This window comes from Pyxicephalus adspersus, chromosome Z (assembly GCF_032062135.1).
Source record: "Pyxicephalus adspersus chromosome Z, UCB_Pads_2.0, whole genome shotgun sequence".
Taxonomy (NCBI): Eukaryota; Metazoa; Chordata; class Amphibia; order Anura; family Pyxicephalidae; genus Pyxicephalus; species Pyxicephalus adspersus.
Window position 1 is genome coordinate 11,051,830 of NC_092871.1, and position 18,072 is coordinate 11,069,901.

The window sequence follows — 18,072 nt, forward strand, 5'->3', positions numbered from 1 at the left end:
GGAGAAATAGATGAATCGCCATCAGGAGGAAGAAGGTCCTAATTGCCCCATATAGATTGAAATTTGGGGTGTACCAGTAAAATGATCACCAATAGGAAGAAGGAGGTTCTGATTGCAATGGTGGCACTAAAATGCTCAAATCTTTACAGAGATTTATAAAGAATTTGCCCCAGAATTCCATGCATTCTTCATATATACCACTAGGAGCACTGTATTTCCCAGCGTTGCAAATAGGGGTGCATTTACCATATGTTTCTTTGGAGGCTTCACAAGGTGACACAGGTCACAGGAGGTCCAGATTTTCCTTTATTGGTAGAAATGTGAGGAGCAGCACTACAAGGATCATCATCAGGGGGGAGGATATCCTAAATCCCTATACAGATGAAAATATAGGGTGTATCAGTAGAGGGATCACCAACAGGAGTCAAGAGGTCCTGATTCCATCATATAGAATGAACTTTGGGGAGCATCACTGGAAAGGATTACCAATAGGAGTAAGGAGGTCCTAATTCCCTTATACAGATAGAAATTTGGGGTGTATCAGTAGAAGGATCACCAGCAGGAAGAAGGAGGTCCTGATTCCATCATATAGATAGAACTTTGGAGAGCATCACTAGAGGAGTCACAAAAAGGAGGAAGGATATCCTAAATGCCTATACAGCTGGAAATTCGGGATGTATCAGTAGAGGGATCACCAATAGGAGGAAGGAGGTCCTGATTCCCCTGTATTAATCTTTAGTTAGTCCTCAATACTGGGAATACTCTGCCCAAGTCTGGGGACCTCACAAGAAGATATTAATCGGATATAAGAAGTCCAAAGACCGGCAAGGAAAGTGGCGACAGGTCTGGGGGATAAAACACATCAGAAGAGACAGCAGGAACCTAATATGTAGAGTACAAGGTAAAGGATGGGAATGAATAAAACCATTAAATAAATTAAAGACGTGAATAAGGCTCAAGAGGACTTTAGTTTCAGTGTGACGATCAAAAACACTGGGACATGACCTGAAAGTATCAGGAGGAAAGTCCTAACCTTGGAAAGTGTTCTTTTACTATTGAGTAGTTGATGCTTAGAAGGGATTTCAGGTGGAGGTAGTGAGTCAGTCAACAGTAAATGATTGGAAACATTCCAGGGAAAAGCAAGGATCTACCCAAGCAAAAAGTTGAATAGAAACACAAAATAAAGAGTTAGAAATGATGGACCACTTGGAGTTTTTCTGCTGTCACTCTTCTATGTGAAATCAGCCAATAAAATAAAGTTTAGGCTGCAGTCAAGTTTTAAAGTGAACCTGTTACAGAATAAATGGAATTGTGCAATGTGCGCTAATGTGCGTTTCCATACACATAGCTGTAAATCCATCCTAAATGATGTTGGATTTTGTGCTCGTCCTATCCACATGACCTCTTTGTTCTTTTCTATTTTATATATAAATGATATAAAAAGTACCTTTTGCCTACTGATTTCAGAGCAGCAAAGTGTGGCTCTTTTCTTTCTCATTGAGTGGCAAGGACGGTGACTTTGCAGAGGCTGCGTGCGGTGAAGTGTATGGGTGCCGCAGACAGATGGCTCTGCGCTGGCTCTCTGGGGAACCGTAATAAGGACGTCATCGGCCCTAATGTCCCATCTGGGCACACCCTCCTCTGCCTGCATTGTTACACAATTCAGATCACAGATGCAAATGGGTTCTGTGACTTGAATCCCACATCCAGAGTGCATGGTAATGTGAAATCTGCAACAGATGTACATGAGGACAGCAGGGAGCATGATGGCCTCATTTGTTTTTTCCATATTCACCTTCACTGCTGGGCAAGGTGACTTTTTATTTATGGAGATACCAAAGTTCTGTTCTGTGGATATTCAAGTCACGGCCACCACCACTCAGTAAAAGGGTGAGGTGTAAGCAAAAGTGACATATACGTTCTTTGCAAGACAATGATAGCGCCCTATTAGTATGCAATGGCCTTTAAGTGAATCCAGGTGCACCCACAAGTGATATTATACTAATCATTGGAACCCAAAGGGCTCAGTTACCCCATGGGTTTTCTGTCTTGGAAACATAATAAACAAGCTTTATTTGCTTTAAACCTTATTCACCTGGGAGATCTGAGTGTTCTTATTCACCTTTGTGTGTTAAATACATCCCAGACCTTTATATTAGGCACGGCAGGTGTGCAGAGCCAGGAATCCAGGGCAGAGATCTCACGACGACATTCACCATATGATGTAAGATACAGCTAGGTGCATATCTAAAACTAAAATGTCAGTATTGCAAAGGCTGAATCCTGAATTCATAGGCACGTATCGGTGGTCATGTATGGAAGGTCAATAGAACAGCAAAAGTGAATGTATGGTAGTACCGAGGCAGTGTGGTGGCTCAGTGGTTAGCACTCTGGCCTCTATAACTTTTTAAACCAAATTGAGTTGCATAATTTGAAGATGTATTTTTTTGTTTCTGATAGCAAGCTGAGGGTACTTGTCTTTTTGTTGGTTCCAGATGGAAAAAGCTTAATTTAGTGGCTATCAATAAAGCTGCACATGTGGTTTAGCTTAACCATATATGTCTCAAAATTCTCTAAAATACATCTGAGGACCGCTGTCTGTGTTGCGCTGCAGTACCAATTCTACCAGTGTGTGGCGCCAAAATAATTCTGTTTTAAGTACTGGCCCAGGGAATGGCAGAAGAGAGAAGGGGGGGCGTCTCTATTCCCAGGCATTTTCATTTTCCCTAGGGCTTGTGTTTAGGATCTGTGTGATATATATACATATATGTATACATGTGGGAGAGTGTATAATATTTACCACAGCAACCCCATAACCCATAGCAATTATCCTTAGTGCTAGACACAAGACTTATATTGCAGAAAATAGTTACATACATCGATAAACATGAATCTAGGAATCTTGCAGAGAAATGCAATCTTTAATATTTCAATACATGCTACACCAAGCAGCAATATAATAATAACATACATACATAGAGAGTGCTCACATATTCTGATAAAAACTCCACTGAAAATGTCAAGATCTTTATAGAGATTCTCCTAGATTGTACGCTTTTCGGGGCAGGGTCATCTCCTCCTCCTAACTCACTGTCTGTATTTGTCTGTCATTTGCAACCTCTATTTAATGTACAGTGCTGAGTAATATGTTGGTGCTATTTAAATACTGTTTATTATTAATATTACTAATAATCATATAATATTAATAATAATAATAATAATAATAATAATAAACACAATATTATACATAGATTCATAGATAATTTGCCCCAGTGTGCATTCTTCATATATTCCACTAGGGGGCTCTGTATTGCCCAGAAATACATAGAGCTTCAGATAGGGGGTGCATTTTCCATATGAATATTTGGAGGCTTTACAAGGGGATACTATAGTGGTAGCACCACTATAGAAATACATGGATAAAAAACACAGACTGAAAATCTATTTATCTATCTTTTCTCTACCTATCTACCCTATATATTATTCACAAAAAATATGCCCCAGAGGGGGAGTGCCTATTTAATAAATTTCCAAGGGCATCCACTGAAGGGCACTAGATTGCCAGAATGTTTATAGGGTCATAAGGAAAATATGGTCCTTAGAGGAAAGGAATCTCTAGATCAGGGGTGCCCACACTTTTTTGGCTTGCGAGCTACTTTGAAAATGACCAAGTAAAATTATCACCCAACAACAGTATTTCGTCTTATTAACTCCTGGGCGCGGTAGAGTTTATATTGAAAGGCAGGGCTCCGCCATCTACTCCGCCATCTACCGATAGATGGCGATCCACGTGTTGGGGACCCCTACTCTTGATCCTTAGAAGGAAACTCCACAAGGGGGCACTATATTGCACAAAGAGAATTGCACAGACATGAGTGCATTCTCCATTGATTCCTATGGAGCTTCCACCAGGACTCTATAAGACAAGAAGAATATGCCCCCAAAGAAGTCCATATTCTTTATTACTTCTACAGAGACTAGTCTAACAGTCACTATAATTCCAGCATGTTGCTGGGAATACGTGGAGTCCATGCTCCATTTATTCTTATGGAGAGGCTATAAGGCTGGTGCTGTTTCAGAAAGGACTGCATTCCCCATAAATATTTATATAATGCTGGAATCTCTAAAGGAATACATGGGATGTAGGCTCTAGAGATGATTGCCTTTTCCATATATTCCTATGGAGTATAATATATAGCTGACATTACCATTAGCATACTTGGAGAGTCTGTTCCTGTGCTTTGTATATAAACTCCTTTGCCCACTTCAATAGGGGGTGCTATTCTGCTTTATTCTTCATCAAATACATGGTGAAGGTGCCCCAAATAGAAAAACAAAGTTTATTTGTGAATCTCATATTATACTATTCAATTATGTCATTTAGTTTTATTGGAGTTTTAATTTGAATCATTTTAGGTCTTATGTAATTTTGAAGATTAGTCCCAAAGCATTTTACGGTAATTTCCCCAAATTGGGTGGGGGGTCCCCCTTTTCCACGTCACATCTCTCCCCTCCCGTACAGGTAGAACAAAGGAAATTGTGGCGGGGACAGCCCCTTCCTATGTCTATAAGTCGGCCTCATTGAATATTTTTACAGATGCCGATAAGAAAACCCAAGCGATGGCAGGAAGCTGGCTGGGGCTCCTGGCTGTTCTCTTAGTCGTCTTGGCAGAATGTGACCTTGGCACCGGTGCCAACCTACAGGTAAGGGATTATGGGGATTCAGGGGGTTAATAGGCAGGTGTGGCAGAGGGCTCTCCGGTTCAGTGTCGCCACTAACAATGATGGGAGATATTATCAGTGCGTTGCCCTTTCAGCTGGTTGCATTGTACAGCAAAGGCTTGTTAGCTTGCAAAACAGGATGTGGCCAGATGATACACTTGTATTTGTACAGCGCTGACAAGTCTCATAGTGCATTACAGAGTGCGCGCTCCCTGTCGTTCTGGAGCTTACACCAGTGCTGCCACCTGTTCATAACTTCCAGGAACTGCCATAGCTTTCAAAAATTTCTCCCTGCACAATCTTTTTTAGCTATTTTTATTTTCCTCCATTGACCGGATCATCGTGAAATTCTGATAGCTCTGCATCATGAACTCGATCATTAATATTAATCCATGAAATATCTTGTTCCTTCCTTAAAAAAGAGGAATCTTTTCAGCCTTGATGTTGAGCAAAAACCGTGGGGGCACAAGCAGGAAGAGTGATAGTCAGATTTACCCAATCTGGGGTCGCTCTAAAGAGCGGGCCATAAATTTAGCAATTGTTTCAATTGTTCGTGTGGGTTTATAATGAAAAAAAAACATTAAAGAATAAAATGTTTTACTTAAAGAGTATTTTTGTTTTGGATCGAGTTGATAAGGGATTGGACCTTTAGGCGTCTGTGTCTCCATTGGAGAAATTCTGGCCCCTCTCATACCTGCGTGGTTGGCTGCCTCTCGAAGCATAGCTGCTGTGCGCCCGGTGGCGGCAAACTGCAGGTAACACATTTGCATGCGGTTGTGATCATGATTCTTACTCCCAAAAGAAGAAGAAGCAACCACACGCACCAAAAGTTATATTTCACTTTCTAAGACGGCGTTGTGATCCAGTGCAGCCGCATTCACAAAATTATTACCAACTGCTCCCATTCACTTTAATTGGGAGAGGTTTGGACCACGATTGATCCTGCAGCAGAACATTTCAATCAAATCGGGGTCTGAATTGGCCCTCATCCATTTATTTGTCCCAGTGACCAATGCCACTGAAAGGCAGAGTAAGGAAAAACCCAAAAATGGAGGTGACAGAAAATCCTTCAATGGGGACACCAGTCCCTGTGATGACTCTAATTAGGATTCTGTTCACTTCAGAGAGACTTCCTAATTTCCTCTCATTCCTTCTTTTCACAATCAAATATAAAAATTGGCAATGCATTATCTATAAAATCAACAACATAAATATGCCGTTCATTATAGTCCAGTGACAAGGCAAACAACCTCCTCCACACTCCGATACCTGGCATGCTTTTCCCGCCCACGGGGCCTAATGGAAGAGGAACTCCTGAAACGCGTCAGGGTATCAGAGTGTGGATGAGGTTGTTTGCTTTTATCTGAGGACTATTTATTTTTCTGATCAGTGCCAGCTTTTTTTCTGGTTGACTGTTGTTTTGAGTATTTTAAATGCTTATAAATGCCTAAAATTGCTTACACTGAAATCAATAGGGGCATTTACAAACATTTATTAAAGCTTTTTCTATTAACCCATAATTTGGCTTTGGAATGTCCAATTATTTGTATAAAGTTGTATTGGCGTTTATAGGAGTTTAAAATTAACATCATTTTGGCTACAAAGAGAACACTGGATGCAGCATTAGGTGACTTTACTAAGCCCATGAAGCTGCATTCATACTTTAGATGGTTGTGCTCATCTCAGAAATTTTTACACGTGTGTTCAGTGGCCACGTCACTCATCAACCATGGTGGAAAGACCAATTGGGAATGACCTCTTTGCTTTCCTATTGAGAAGAGCACAGGGGGATGCTACTCACTCATCCTCCAATCTGAACAAAGTGATGCCGAGTGTACAGCATTGGAAAAAATCACAAAAGATCTGTACAAGGGATTAAACAATCATAAACACTTCCAATGAAAATAATGGAAGCATTTGAACTTTTATGAGTGTTTAAACTTTTTTTCAATTGAAAAAAAAAAATTCCCTGATTTATAAATTTCCAGATTAACTCATACAAACTTTGTATGTGCTTTTCTAGATAGTTTACATACCAAGCCTAAAAAACACCAATACCTTTCTTTATTCATCTGCCATTCAGTGGAAGCTTTGGTACATCTCACGGTGACATCTGAGCAGTACTTGGTACCCCCAGCACTAATGTTAGCTTTCAGTCCCAAGCTGCAACAGAGCTCTGATTTGGGGGGGGGAAAGCTATAATTGATTTTTATCATATGAATCTAGTTTCATATACAATGGGATACAATACTGATCATGAAATATCTGTTTCCCTAACTGTCTATATCTCTATTGCTGTATCCCAAAATTGGATAACACAATCAAAATAACAAACCAATGGGACTTTTAAGACAATAAATGATCCATTATGTATATACATAAAACACATCATTTAATAATAATATTATTATTATACAGTATTTATATAGCGCCATCATATTACGCAGCGCTGTACATGTCCATAGTCATGTCACTAGCTGTCCCTCAAAGGAGCTCACAATTTAATGTCCCTACCATAGTCATATGTCATTATTCCAGTCTAAGGTCAATTTTGGGAGATGTCAAATAACCGAACTGCATGTTTTTTGGAATATGGGAGGAAACCGGAGTACCCAGAGGAAACCCACGCAGAAACGGGGAGAACCCTTGAATTATACAAGGATTAGATGGTTTAACAACAATTTCTACTTTACAATTGTTTTCTTTTCATAGTGGTCTCAATAGATCAGGTGTTATAATACATATGATATAAATACCGCTTCATCAGGAACACACTTTTTGAGACATAGAAATGTTCAACACTTCACAATATAATAAAATTTTATAATTAATAATAATAATAATAATAATAATAATAATAATAATAATATATATAGAATTCTCTCAAAAAAGGCCAAAATAGACAGCTGGATGGCATATGGAAACCTCAAATGTCTCTAATTGTTTCCCAACCCGAATATAATAAGCATAGATCCGTCTCTTTATTAAGTCAGTCTCATTACCCTAAACGCCAATCCACTGATCTCTCTGATGCTCAAAACAGATAACCATTTATTCATATCTACTGTGAATGGCTTCATAGGAAGTCCATAAATGGTGGTTATAAATAGAAAGCACAGAGGTCATTCTCAGAGGTGTTCTCCACAGACCCTTTTAGCTGGGCGTACCACCCGGCACTTTCCAGCTGTTTCTGGATAGTTACCGAAAAATTGGGTCACAATACAAGGACTGCCACCCACCTACAGCTTCTTCCCAGCCAGCTTAAAAAGTTTTTGGAGAGAATACTGAAGGGGAATTGTTGCTTTGATATACTGAAAGATGGTGATGGTAGGAAATGTAGTCTGACATTTATTGTTCTTTCTGCTTTGTGTACGACAAGAGACGAGAGGAAATGAGCTGCATTGCATTGTGCAAACACATGGCCTTTGCAGCAGTTATTCTGTCCACCAATTTACTTTGATGCCTTCTTTGTATTTACTTATCACCTTGAATATTATTAAACTGCTTTGTTCATATTTGGGTTTAGTTGGGCTTTAAGCAGCTCTTGGCATTCCAACAATGCCCCCGCTATCTAATATCTACCCCGCTATCTTGGCATGATGGATCTTTTAACTCCCCATTTATAGGCGGGCCGCAGATTGCCAAGGCTTGGCCCAGACACGCAGCCATGGACGGGTTAACCTGTGAGCATGAATTATGTATGAGCGTATGTACTACTCTGTGCATTAGCATCACTTACAGAATGTCACACTGATAAAAGTTTCATTGAACTGATCAGCCAAATGTGCAGGGATTGAAGGCTGTTCAGATGAATATGATATATAAGGGTCCAGGAGAAGCAGAAAATCAATGTTTAAGGTGGGCTGGTAGAGGGCAGCTTTATCCTCCCTGGATGTGAATTGAGGAAAAAGAATTATGGATATAATACTGGCTATGGTGTGAAGTGCAGCTGTAATATGTATGAAAACCCACAAGTTCTGATGTCAGAGCAAATGTCTTTACAACATTGATTATAAGAGTGAAGTGTGTTCCTGGCAGGATCACTAGCAAAAAAATGCAGCAGCCACATCTGGAGTTATAGGCTCCTATTTCTGACATTTTGGTTCTTTTGCTTATGTAACGCCATCATTGTATACGCTGCGGATATGGGTTGGGTTCTCCTACCAATCTAGAACCTTTATGTAACTGGACCTGATGGTATACTACATACATCAATGGCTGTCGATAAGCCCCTTGGAGAAGTATTGGTTCAACATGTTTATTATTATTATTATATATATATCGCCAACATATTACGCAGCGCTGTACATTTAATAGAGGTTGTAAATGACAGACAAATACAGACAGACACGGGAGGAGGAGAGGCTCCTGCCCCGAAGAGCTTACACCAGCAGAATAGGGGAACAATTCAATCACAGCAGAACAATTCAGTGAATTAATGGGTACAAATAGAGGTTGGTTCCATTTGTTACCCCAGAGAGGTCTAACTTCAAACATACAATAGAGGATGACAGTGCAAGGCAATATACAACAGCAACCTAAATTATATCCAAGCTGAGTCTAAAAAAAAGTATTGTGCAAGCTATGACAATAAGTTATCAATCCTATGCACCATATACCAATTACTAAATGCTATAATCAAGGCAAATAATTAAGGAAAAGTATCATTTTCACATCCTAATAACCAAAAATTCATAAATTGCTATAGCAGCATTTCTTTTCCCATGGACCCTAAAAATATAGCCAAGCTTGCCATAGCTCACATATAACATAACCCCTCAATTGGGTTGGTGTAAACCAAGTTTTCCAAACCTTTTTAACCACTTGAAATAATTTTCTGGTCATGGAGAACACCTTCTAAAACCTTCTAAAACTCATTTGGAAAAAGGGATCTCACGTTATTGGCGGTGTTGCTTGAATACCATCCTTATAGATAATATACCATCAATAGAGTCATGCAGTTGGCTCTTCCTAGTGGTATTGATCCCTGATCAATGTTGATATCATCAACTAGGAGGACGATCAGCCAATTTTAAGAACTCCTAGCAAACTCTGGAGGAACCCTGGGGTTCTGTGGAATGGCTGGTGTAAAGGAGTATGGACCCTTTTTTAGAATATGTCTATAACTTGTGCAAATATGCAAAAGTAAACCTTTCACTTGCAGTTCTTTGTGTGGAGAAGCTCAACTAGAATTTCAGCCAATAGTTAATGAAATATCAGAGTGTTCAGGATGCCCTTGCAAACCCAATCTCTCAACGCGTTTCACAGACTTGATCATTCGCTTTTTCAGAGGAAGGTAGGTGACAGTTTAAGTTCTGAATATTTATATCTAACAGGACTGTAACCTGAAGAAGTAGACTCATATTTCTCATCTTTTAGAAATACAGAAAATAATCGACATATCAAAGGTGTATTATTCAAAAACCCTTGCAGCCTAAGCTGGGAAAGTCTGGGTTCTGATTGGTTCCTACACAACACTTACCACAGACGTAATGAAGACATAAATAGGACAAAACTTGATTTCACCTCTGTAAAGTACACAATACAAAAAGCAGGATATAAAAAGCAACTCACTCGTCCTATAAAAAGCCCTAAATGAAACAGATGCAGGCAAGGTTTATATTTTGTATCCTGCATTTTGTGCTTTTACTTAGCTAAAGTAAGAATAACGTTTATGAGTTTATATCTGCCAGATCCATTCTCTTTAGGTTAAGTAGAATTCTTAATGCTGCACAGCAGAGTTTACATTGATAACAGCGATAGCAATTCGAATTCAGAAATAATAACTGCTGGAGGCTCTTCTGGGTCCCGCTGCTGCAGGTCAAAGTTGCTGGCGGGTGCAAAGTGCAAAGTGCAAAGCCTCCCAAAGATGACAAAAGTCCAAATTGATTTATAGAAATTCTCCATTATAGATGGGAAAGGAGACAAGACTAACGCATTTCACTTCACTTAGTCAGAAAAAGAAGTACTGTTTAGCACAGTGGTACCCAACCTATTGGAGCTCACAGACCACTAATCTCACGGACTGCGGACCACGGATGCGCAGGGAGCTGTGTGTCACTCAAAGGGTATGAAACTTCCCCCAGAGTGACGTCATGATGCCAGAACCCGCTCACTCTCCCATCGCTGGTCCAGAGACACAACCCGCCCATGGCTCTGAGCCTGCGATATATATGGGAGACATGGTTCGCGGCTCTGGCTGGTGCGAGGTTCTTCCCCTGATCATGCTGGGGGGCACCGGCCACAGTGGGCCACGGATGGGGGGTTGAAGACCCCTGGTTTAGCTTGAAGTGAATCAAACTTGTGTTTCTATTTACATGACCAGGGTAGTTCGGAGCTGTCCGTCCTTCACCCTTCCCATTAACCCCAAAATGTCTACCTCCCCACTCCCCCCAACTTGCTCACCAACCAATCAATCTACCAAAAATACACGGACACCAAATTGCACTTAAGTTGGCTGGCAAGCAGTCATTTTATTTAAAAAAATAAATAACCATAAATAGTAATATTAAATACCCATAAATGACCAACAAATAAAACAGGATTACATTAACAATCGTATTAACCATAATACCAAAATTAACCAAATTTAATCCCCCTTTACATTAACATTTCAACACTCACAGAAAGCGTACTCCTCCAGAATTCAAATCCAAACACACTACCTTGGCCCCTAGTCGCCCAGCACCGCCTCAGGAGCCACAATCATCAGACCACCATTAGTAGGACCCTACCACCGAGGATCCCTCTTACCACTAATCACCGTTTTCCATGCCCAAGATCCCTGCCTTCCAAGACCCTAACCACCACCTTTAAAACACACCAAATATCTTACCAAAATCCAGGGAGGGTGGGGGGGAACGCTTCCTTACTAAAAGAGGACCTCTTACTTCCAACTTTCCCCTTTTAAACCCCCCTCTTCCTAATCACCTGCTCAACTCTTGGGCCTCACACCCTGTCATGCAGGCCCTGCGCCTACTAATATTTGGCTATGGGCCTCACTTTAAAGTGCACAGGACAATTTGGTATGCAAGAGCCATTTCCGACCCGTGGTGAGCCACAGCATTCTTAACCATGGTCCCAACTTCTCACGTGAATGGGAGAGGTTGGGACTTTTTTTGCATGCAGCTGCTGCAGATCATGGCGCAGTAACAAAAACAACATGTCGCTTTGGCTGCATGGCTGTTACTTGAAGAGCTGTGTGACAATTCTAGTTGCCTAGTTCTAGTTTGCCTACATATGGCATGATCTATCTAGGCAATCTAGATTTGATATGACCCTAGGTCTCCAAAACCGTAAAGGCTGATGGACCAACCAGTACAGATGGGTACAATGGCAATCTACTTGGACCTGGCCTTAGTCAGAGCCCACCATATGAGTCCCAAGGCTGCAAACTGCCCAGGTGCTTCGGGGTGCCATTTAAAACGTTTGGCAACGTACCACAACAAATAAGTTAAAATGGACTCAAAAAGGGTTTGTTTACCCCTCGGTGATGGTCACAGGGGCTCTGCCATGAGGTTTATTACTTGACCCTGGCCTGTTACCTTTTTTTGGCATAGAATATATGACTAGTACTGTGGCATTGATCACATGACTGCCAACGGAGGGGTTAAAAATTATAACATGTGATTTAGTTAACTATACCTAGATGTGATGAGGTGTTAAAAAAATGCAAGAGATGTTCATTTATAGTGACTTGTTAATGATCATGTCAGGTGACCGTTTTACAAGAGATTGCTGTACAGACTACTGAGCAGTATTTGATGTTCTACAGAAGGGGGGATGATCAGGAAGAAATACAGACAGAGGTGCCCTGGTATGGGGGTCACAATAGTCCTCCACAGCGGTGGGTTGTTTAGTGATCCATAGTGACGGATCACTAAAGGAAGATAGGAGACAACATCACAAACAAATGTCTTCTGCAATGAAAAGACAAAGTGCTAAGCTGGGATTTCAAGAGCCAGCACTAAGATATGGGATACAAAGCCCAATAAAATAAAGTAAAATATTACCTACATATATTCATCACAATACGTTTAAATAGCAATACTATATTGCGTTTTTTTTAATTCACCTAACCTTTAGGAGGGTGGCTACATAGGCTCCCTATGATCTTACTATATGTGCAATGTAGCCACCCTCCTCTGCACATTCCCGAATGATTCGAAATACTTATCCAGCACCAATCGTAAAAACTATTTTCCATGGGATCAGTCCCTTGATTTAACTCCCTCCAAAGTTCATTGGGTAAAGGGTCTGATGCCTTTGCATTGGTTAGGTTTGGTGCTGGTAATAATGATAGATGTAGGCTGAGACAAGCAGTGCATAGTATACATACATGTGCCAGTATCCTCCACCGTCTATAATATTGCTGAACAACACAGCTGATTGGCCTGTTATTGAATAAGGCAAATATATTATACAATAATTATATACAGGATATCAATTAGTGTGTATATTTGTATGCCAATGTATTTAGAAGGGTGGGGGGAGTGGGCAAAGGGATACTGATGCCAGCATAAAAATGCTGGGGGAGGTGGGTGTCAATGAGAGGTAAATGCTGACACTCACATGCCTGGATAAATCAGGAACTGAGAATGACACTCTGAAAATAGCTCAATCAACTATTTTAAGCCCAATCACTTGATTTATTACTTTTTTCTTATTTAACTCTATGACAGTTCGATAGAAAGCATTACCTGCAGCTTAAAGAGAAAGTCCAATGCTTTCAAAGGGCACATTACTTTTATTATTGCAGTGTTTATTCACTTTATTATTCTAATTAGCCCCATTCTCTTGTGTCTGTATATTTAACATTGAGCTATTGAGTTCTGTAAACAACAAGCATATTTTTTAACAACAGAGAGGCGCTAAGTAAGAGTTAGAAAATATGTAAATAGAGCCTACAGCTCCCCCTGCTGTTTCAAAAGAAACAAACAAAATGTAACATGCAACTTTTTAATATTTATTAGACTAGACTAATTGTATGCGTTTCATGTAACATATAAACCCCCATGGCAAGGATGCCACTCTCTAAGGCAGGGGTTTGGCTACTAGGCCATTTTAGGAGGTCAAGAAGGCACACTAAGCCAGACTCCCTCTCGAGTCCCGCGCTGATGGCTCTGCCCCCCAACAGGAACGCCCCTGAAGGGAAATCCCTCTGCTCTGCAATGCATACGGGGGAGAGGGAGTGTCCTCTTACCCCTGCATGCCGCTCCGGAGCCCTGGGTTGCCAACCCCTGCCGGCCAGGATAAGGCCAGATCGACCGGGGGGGATGTTAGGCCAGAAAGTACTACTGGCCAGGCTGTATCTGACTTAAAGGCCAGAGTTTGCCAACCTCTGCTCTAAGGGAAAGTATATATTTGAGCAGGAACCATGTGTGTGTTCCCATGCAGCTCCTGGTGGATGGGACGTTGCCAGCTGCTTGGCTGCCCATCCCATATCGCTTCTTCCTAAAGAACCAGCTTTAGTAGAGAGTGGCAGCAAACGGTACTGAACCACTCACTGCCCCCATTCATTCTCTATAGGGCAGCCACAGGTAGACGCTACATATGGCATTTCCCCCTAGGCAGGGTTCATTGGCACAAGGAAGCGGTAACCGCAATGCAACCTCACTGCAACCGCACCCCAACCTCACCTTCAGTCTGAATATCCTAATCTTGTGTGTTCTTGATGGATACAATTGTTTTAAACCCGACTAACAATGTTACTATGCCAATGCTGGTTTTTCCTGGATTTGAATTACTTTTTATTAAAATATATCTTTATGTCTTTTTCTTGCAGACTCCTGCCATTGTCCTAAAAGGTAATATTATAACCTAGACTACATCAAAGAAAGCCCTCTGTGTCAGATATATATATATCTATATATATATATATATATATATATACATATATATTATGTGGCAATACACTGCCACTTATAAAGCTATTCAAGGTTTTCAAAACTTTGTTTCTTTTTTCTTTTTTCAGCATCAATGTTATTTTTTGCTCTACATTCAAATCTCAAACAACCCGGAAACTCTCCTATCACTACCCATCATCTATGCCTATTCTTTGCAATACCATGAAGTATGTTTTTTGTCTGATGAAGAAGATTAAGAGTTAAGCAAAATATGCAGATTGCTAAAATAAACCCCAGCAACTGAACCATATGATTAAAACACATGGGCATTGGTTACCTACAGTGAAATCCGAGTGCCCAAAGAATCAGGAAATCCAGAATTATAGGCAGCCTCTGTGATGTGCAGATTTTGATTGTTTCTGTAAAAGTCCAGCTTGGTCCCAGCACTTCCCCAGTCCCATCTTGGACAATTAGGACCCCCATCATGACCAAAAGAGGGGGGGACAAAGGAATGTGTAGAGTGTTTGGCTGCACAAGGCCCCGTACCCATCTTAACCACAAAGGCCCCTTAGTCATGTCGTCTGGGGAGTTCCAAGTCAGTTCTGCAAAGGGGCCCATTGTTGGTCTACCTCTGACCAAAAGGCAAGATGAAGAGCGGGAACAATCAAGTTTTGCTTCTTTAGTTAAAGCAGATATGTGTGTATTACTTTACGCCATAGTATTTTTCATGGGATTAGTAAAAAAGCAGATGGTGCATTGTCTGCAGGGCTTTTTATAAATGCCCCCCATTCCCTAGACACCTGTTTAGGAGTAACTTTTTATTGTGTGTTTATAATTCTTGCACTTTGTTACCTGCAGGCAAAAAGAAGAATCCCAAGCAAAGGATGAACACCATAAAACCAGCAGCGCATTTAATAGGGGAGTTGTTTTTTTTATTTATCATGTATATCTGTTCCAAGTCTACTTATTCTCTTGTAACTTATCAATGTATTTTCATATTTTTTTGCATCAGACTGCATTATACAGTAAATAATGTCTCTTTTTAGCTATATTTACAGCAAAGGTTAAAAAAAATGCAGTTTCCTGACTCTCCAGTAGTCCCATTTTCTCCACTGAACGCTGCTTCAATTAAAAACACTTTTCCCTTCTGGGCATTGCAGTTGCTTGGAGCAGCGTTTGGAAGGCATGTTGGACGGCTGCATTACTGGGCCGCTGCCTTATGTGAGAAAGCCCCAATTCTACTCTTCCATGGGGTATTGGGGTATTTTCACCCTTGCTGTAACATTTAGCAGTTAGAAATGAAAAGAGCCCCATGCTGATCATTGGATATGTAGCCTGACTGCATTTCAGTAATTATCAGCAAGGGTTCAATTGGACTTCTGATATTTTAGAGAAGATAGAGTTAGGCTAAGTACACACGTGCAATATTGGTCATTGGAACGGATCCTTCACGATCCTCTCCAATGACAAATGAATGTACAATGCATGAACGAGCGCTGTACATACATCACCGTTGTGCTCTCTGAAGGGGAGAAAATGACGAAGCTGAGCTCTTGCCCCTTCACTTGCATTACGATCCGCCAGGACCGTCGTTTGGACGACGGACAACACGCCAGATTCTCGTCCGATATCAGCCCTGAGCCAATTATCAGGTGAGAACCATTGCACATGTGTACATAACCTGAGGGTAGGATGTATCCCTTCCTGATACTGAATGCAGTTAACCACCCCCCTAGGTGGAGTTTATAAATGTAAAGAAAAAAGAATGGGTTTTATGTGGCTAAAGAAAGAGTATATTTTTGTACATAAACGTGTTAATATAATAAACAAACAATTGTATCTCACAGTTCTGTGATTCTTTGGAACAACAAAGTATTCATAACATAAAAATGACTGAAATGCCAGCCACATGTAGTTTGTAGGTTGGCTAGCTATTTCATATTAGATTTTTTACATTTTATCTTAGAGGCAAAACATCCATGGAGATAACTATATTGACTGTAAAAAAGGACACGACGTGTTTCGCCCTATGGATTATATAGGACTCCTAAGACATAAAAGACACAATCATAGAAACATACAATATCATCAATTAGTCCAACAGTCACATACAAAGTATACTAATGTATAGCAAGTAGATAAAGTATATATGATTATAATGAAAACTAGTGACCAAACTAAATCTGTCCATATTTTAAAAATTTAAAAATTGGGGGTCAGTGGGGAAAAAAGATTCTGAAATTGGTGGCTGGTGGAAAGAATGAGCTTTTTTGTGATCACAAGAATAGCACTTTTATATTCATGTAGCTGGGTCTCTAGAGTAGTTTTGTCTCCAGAACTATGCAAGCATCAGTGTTCAAGGAACCCTGGTTGAAATTGATACAAAGGGCCTGATTTATGAAAGCTCTCCAAGGCTGGAGAGAATACACTTTCAGAAGTGAAGCTGGGTGATCCAGAAAACATGGCATGGATTTTTAAAAATAATTTGCTATTTGCTAGCAAACATTTTGAATCCTTGACCAGATCCATTCCAGGTTTTCTAGATCACCCAGCTTCACTTCTGAAAGTGTATTCTCTCCAGCCTTGGAGAACTTTCATAAATTAGGGCCCTAGTCTCACATATTGATTTTATGATTCCATGATTACCAAATCTTTGTCTTTTTCCACAGGTCAAAGATCAGCTCATAAGACGACCATGAGTTGGTGTTCTGATTCAGATGTGGCCTTCACTCGCAACGTTACCCTCTCTCCAGTTACCACCCTGGTGACCAAACGTAAAGGCCTCTACTACATTTATTGTCAGGTTGGCTTTACCGGCACAGGCAATGACGTCAGCCTGTTGAGCGAGGTCTACACCCTGCACGAATCCACCAATGCAAACCTCACCCTTCTGACGGGGTCAGAAATCATCAATGGACCCCCTCCTGACCAAAAAACATGGTCAGCCAGCCTGAGCCTGGGTAGACTGGCCAACCTTAACGTTGGACAGAAGCTGTATGTCCATGTAAGCCACCCGCACTTTGTAGACTATGACGAAGGGAAAACCTTCTTTGGACTTGTCATGGTGTCCTAAGTCCAGGCCCGGTGGACAGGGACTAAGTTGTATTCCAGAATGATATTGGTTACAAGGAAAAACCAAATTAAATAATATCACGTGATTATCGAACAAGAAATTTGGTGATGTTATGTAACAGTTTTTAAAGGATAGGTCCACTTTTTACAACATGTACTCTGTGTACCCTTCCATATACATTAACCTTACCCACCCTTCCTTTTTACAGTTGCCTATCTACCAAGATCCCAAGACTGTGATTGTTACATTCTCCTGCCACAAGTCTTCTCTCCTGCATGGTGCAGCTCCATAGACTTCTATTGGCTTTTTCTTGGGTAGGTAGACAAGCTTTATAGAAGTCAATGGGGTGAAGAGAACTTCTGGAAGGGCAAGTAGGCAACTACAGGGGGGGGGGGGGTTAGATCTGATCAATACATTGGCAGGGAGAGTTAG

General features: G+C 40.7%; 1 long non-coding RNA gene across 1 annotated transcript; it reads left to right on the plus strand.

Moving 5' to 3' along the window:
* Positions 1-4,531: 4,531 nt before the first annotated feature.
* LOC140343707 (uncharacterized) lies at positions 4,532-17,416 on the plus strand. Its single transcript, XR_011923396.1, has 3 exons — positions 4,532-4,704; positions 14,507-14,528; positions 15,426-17,416. It is a non-coding gene; the product is annotated as an uncharacterized lncRNA (long non-coding RNA).
* Positions 17,417-18,072: the final 656 nt, after the last annotated feature.